Source organism: Hippopotamus amphibius, chromosome 2 (genome assembly GCF_030028045.1).
Source record: "Hippopotamus amphibius kiboko isolate mHipAmp2 chromosome 2, mHipAmp2.hap2, whole genome shotgun sequence".
NCBI classification, from domain to species: Eukaryota; Metazoa; Chordata; class Mammalia; order Artiodactyla; family Hippopotamidae; genus Hippopotamus; species Hippopotamus amphibius.
Window position 1 is genome coordinate 57,103,722 of NC_080187.1, and position 5,290 is coordinate 57,109,011.

The 5,290-nt window shown below is 44.1% G+C and overlaps 1 non-coding gene across 1 annotated transcript; it reads left to right on the forward strand.

Annotated features, from left to right (window-relative positions):
• The first annotated feature begins 1,394 nt into the window (after positions 1 to 1,394).
• Positions 1,395 to 1,501, forward strand: LOC130847089 (U6 spliceosomal RNA). Its single transcript, XR_009051883.1, has one exon. It is a non-coding gene; the product is annotated as a U6 spliceosomal RNA (small nuclear RNA).
• The last annotated feature ends 3,789 nt before the right edge of the window (positions 1,502 to 5,290 follow it).

A 5,290-nucleotide genomic window follows, 5' to 3' on the forward strand; every position in this document is an offset into this window, starting at 1 on the left:
GGTGCATCCCTGGGTCTCCATTTAGACTGCAGGTTCCAGGAGCAGTGGTTTTCAAGCTCTTCGTAGACTTGCTTGGGATGTTTTCTTCAAATGAAGCCTTACCTGAAAACTCAACATACAGATCTTCCTTGACTTACAACATGGTAACATCCTGATAAACACACAGTAAGTTGAAAGTACTGTAGGTCAAACATGCATTTAATACACCTAACTTACTGGACATCCTAGCTTAGCCTAGCGTACCTTAAATGTGCTCAGAACACTTACATGAGCCTACAGTTGGGCAAAATCACCTAACACAAAGCCTATTTTATAATACAGTGTTGACTGCCTCATGTAATTTATTGAATACTGCACTGAATGTGAAAAACAGAGTGGTTGTCTGGGTACAGAGGGTTGTGAATGTATCAGCTGTTTGCCCTTGTGATTGCGTGGCTGACTGAAAGCTACAGCTTGTTGGCTGCCCAGCATCACGGAGAAGTATGGTACCACACACCCCTAGCCCTGGAAAAGAGGAAAATTCACAATCTGAAGCGTGGTTTCTACTGAGTGAGTATTGCTTTTGTACCATCGTAAAGGTGAAAAATCGTAAGTTGGGGACTCTCTGCCTGCAGACATTAGATAAAGTAAAGATTCCTGTCTTAAGTGGGGTAAAGGGCTACCTGTTGCTCTCTATCCTCCACCATCATCTCCAACAGTCACCATGGATACGGAAACCCTTCATAGGAACCTACATCCTCCCCACTCCCCGCCCTTCCAGGACTGAAGAAGCACAGTTTAAATGCCACATTCCTAGAAGAGAAAGAGCATGGCTTGCATTTTCTGAGCACCTAGACAGAAGTGGGTGAACCAGAGGCATATTTTCAAGCTACCATCTATAGTGCACTTAGTGTATGCTGGACCTGTTCTAAGTGCTTTACATTGGTTAGTTCACTTAATCCTCACAGCAACCCTGGAGAGGTAAGTGTCTTTATTACCCACCTTGTGCCAACAAGAGGACTAAAGCAGCGTGGTTCAGTCAGGATCACACGGTGAGTATAGCTAGAGAATTTCGTTCCAGAGCTTGGGTGCTCACGCACTCAGTCTGCTCCCCCAAATGTGCTTTTGAGTGATTAAACGAGGAGCATGCAAGTCCAGGAAGTTAGAAAAAACTCGCAGCATCAGAATCCAGCCTGAAGAAGCCTCAGTGCCCGTGGATTTCCTGAACGACTCTATCCAAGCTCCACGTCTGACAGCTGGGTTATAGGTGGACAGCCCCTGATGTAGAAGGAGGAAAGTGCTGCTACTTGACTATTTTATCCCTCAGCTGGCAACAGTTACGTGTTGAGGTAACCAATGAAAAGATCGAAAGGCTGTTTGGGTTTTTTTTTAAAGCTTTTAAAATTCTAATTGGTGTGTTCGCTTCGGCAGCACATATACTAAAATTGGAACGATAAAGAGGAGATTAGCATGGCCCCTGCTCAAGGATGACACTCAAATTCGTGAAGCGTTCCATATTTTTATGTATACATATAGCTGATTCACTTTGTTGTACAGCAGAGATGAACACAACACTGTCAAGCAATTATACTCCAATAAAGATGTATAAAAAAATTCTAATTGGTGGTGTTCATTGCTGCAGCCTGGGCTCTGGGTGTCTCCCCGCTGTTCTTTCACTCCAGTCCAGATGCGGGAAGAAAGGGCTGAGCTTCCCAGGTTGCTGCAGCTTAGGGGGCAGGTCTTCCCGAGAACAGTGCACATGTGAGGACTTTGAACCACACCCTGAGGGACAGAACCATGAATATCCGGAATGTTTGGTTTCTGGGACTTTGATAGCACCTCCAATCAGAAATGTTAAAAAGCAAAGCAATAAAAGCCAATCAGGGAATTCCCTGGTGGTGCAGTGGTTAGGACTCTGCGCTTCCACTGCAGACGGCACGGGTTCCATCCCTGGTCGGGGAACTAAGATCCCGCATGCTACGTGGAAAAAATTAAAAAAATTAAAAGATAAAAGCCAAGCAAACCCCACACAACTTGTGGGTTGTATAGAAGTCTCAAATTTCTGATCTGCCATACATCTGGGAGTGATGTCAAATGTCATTTTAAAAAACACTTTATCCATTTCTCAGTTAGGGGTTCTCAAAGATGTCAAGAGACCAAGAATATCTGAACAGTATAAAAGCCCTCTTCCTTCACCTATTTCTTCTTTCCTTTGATAGAAAAATAAACTATTATTTGAATTATTGGGAGAAGCCGAGAGGGAGGGCTTGGCTTTTATTAAAGAGCAGAAGTGAATTACTAATTCCCGTAAGGGTTGAAAGTACAGTCTCTGTCATACCCTAAATATTTGGAACTCTAGAGCCCAGGCTGCTGGTTTCCTGGGAACAGGACTGGCTACACAATTTCCGGGGCCTGGTGCCAGATGAAAATGGAAGGGCCCTCGCTCAAAATTGTTTAGAAGTTTAAAAACAGCACCAGCAGAGCTTCAAACTAAGTGCAGGGCCGGTCTGGGTGAGGAGCCCTGTGTGAACATCCCGGAGCTGGCCCTGCCTGGGTGCAGTGACCCACATCGAGTCCTGGGAGGATGGAAAAGTTAAGACTCCTTCTCTACCAATGGAGGCCCAGGAAAGAGGCAATGGTGTGCTCCAACTCACACCCAAGAAGGCTGGGGTCAAACCACTGCTTCCAATCACCACTTCCTTTATGCTTGTGTTGGAATAAGGATCCCATCCGAGACAAAGACAAATATGTGGAAACAAACTTATATGTGGAATCTAAAATATGACACAAATGAAACTATCTATGAAATAGAAACAAAATCAGGGACATAGGGAATTGACTTAGTGGTTGCCAAGGGGGAGGAAGGGAGAGAGGAGGGTAAGAGTGGAAGCTTGGGATTAGCAGAGGTAAATTATTTTATATAGGATGGATAAACAACAAGGTCCTACTATATAGCACAGGGAACTATACTCAATATCCTGTGATACACTGTAATTGAAAAGAACATGAAAAAGAATGTATATATATGTATAGCTGAGTCATTTTGCTATACAGCAGTAATTAACACAACATTGTCATTCAACTATACTTCAATAAAAAATAAATTAAAAAAAAAAAGAATCCTATCCCCTACCCATTCAACCAGTATTTATGTTACTATTGGATGAGTCCCACTTTCTGGGATAAAGACAAGAGAACCAGTCTATGTCACAGATACATTACTTTTTTTTTTTTAATATGCTTTATTTTTTAGTGTTAGGTTCACAGCAAAATTGAGAGGAAAGTAAAGAGATTTCCCATATACCCTCTGCCCCACCATATGCACAGCCTTCCCCGTTACCAACATCCCCCACCAGATGGTACATCTGTTATAACTGATGACCCTACACTGACACATCATCATCAGCCAAGGTTTATAGTTTACATTAAGGTTTATTCTTGGGGTTGTACATCCTATAGGTTTGGAGAAATATATAATGCCATGTGTCTACCATTATAGTATCACATGGAATAGTTTCACTGCCCTAAAAATCATCTGGGTTCCACCTATTCATCCTTCCTTCCTCTTATTTTTATTTATTTATTTATTTATTTGGCCAGGACATGGAGGCTTGCAGGATCTTAGTCGCCTGACCAGGGATTGAACCTGGGCCCACGACAGTGAAAGCGCCGGGTCCTAACCACTGGACTACCAGGGAATTCACCCTCCTTCTTCTTAACGCTTTATACTTTGTGTGTGTGTGTGTGTGTGTGTGTGTGTGTGTGTGTGTAACATTTCTCAGTCTGGTGAAGCTTTTGGATATTTTCTCTCAAATAAGATTTTTTTTAAAAAAATTAGTTAATTAATTAATTAATTTATTGGCTGCGTTGGGTCTTTGTTGCAGTGCGCGGGCTTCTTATTGAAGTGGCTTCTCTTGTTGCAGGGCACAGGCTCTAGGCATGTGGGCTTCAGTAGTTGCGGCACACGGGCTCAGTAGTTGTGGCACAAGGGGCTTAGTTGCTCTGTGGCATGTGGGATCCTCGTGGACCAGGGCTTGAACCCTTGTCCCCTGCATTGGCAGGCAGATTCTTAACCACTGTGCCACCAGGGAAGTCCCCCAAATAAGATTTTTAATGCATAAAATACAATAATAGTTAAAGTGCAAAAGGAAGTCATATACTACAGTTACAAAAACATTTTAAAACAAAATCGTTAGTACTATATTTGCTTCTTCATTAGCACATTAAATTACTAGACCTAACAGCAAATCTCACACCTACTATAATTTTCAAGTAGTGATGATGGGCATACATGCTCATTTGCAATATCTGCAGAGATTCTGATGTGCAGTGAAAGCGTTAGTGACAGAGGCTGCGTTTCTGCTCATTTATTTTTGGCCCATATTCCTAAGGAAAGGAAATGCTAGATCTCAGAAGGAGGATGATGAGAAGAAAGCTGTGATTTTTTTCCCACCTTAACTCACACACCCCAGTCTGGGGATTAAGCTCTCATCTCTCCGCTGGGAGTCAGCTCACCACATTGCTCCCGTAAGAGCTGGCCTGTACGACATGGGCACTGGCCAAGCAGCAAACAGAGGGGGCTGGAAGGAGGAGAGGGGTCTCCTGTTTCGCTCACCGTGTCTGCCAGCATCTTGCCAATGACAGTGTTCCATCCTAGTATCAGCTGGTGATACTAGCAGTGGTTGGTTCTAGTTGCCAGTTGTTTCCACACTCTCAGAATCAGCCTCCTGGAGTCCTCGTGAGACGCCACCCACTGGGTACCATCCTCTTGGCCACCAAGACAAACTACCGAAAGCTGGATGGCTTAAAACAACAGAGATGGATTGTCTCAGGTTCTGGAGGCTGGAAGTCTGAGATGGGGGAGTGCGCAGAGCCGGGATCCCTCTGACAGCTCCAGGGAGAAGCTTTCCTGCCTCTTGTGGCTTCTGGTGCTGCCTGCAATCTCAGTGGTCCTCAGCTCATAGATACATCACATGGTTCTGGTCACGTGCCATCCTCTTGCTGTGTCTTCACGTTGTCTTCCCTCTGCGTATCTCTGTGTCCTCATCTCCTCTTTCTATAAGGATACTGTCATGCTAGATTAGGGCCCACTCTAATGACCTCCTTTTAACTTGATTACTTCTGTAAGGACCCACTTTCCAAATAAGGTCACATTCAGAGGTATTGGAGGTTAAGACTCTCACATATATTTTTGAGGGGACCCAATTTAACCTGTCACACTTCTTCTCAGGGGTCTGGGTCCCAGCTCTGTGGAAACGGTCTCCAAGATTTTAGTTCCCCCAGCCCCAGGTGGGGAGCTGTTTCCTACAGT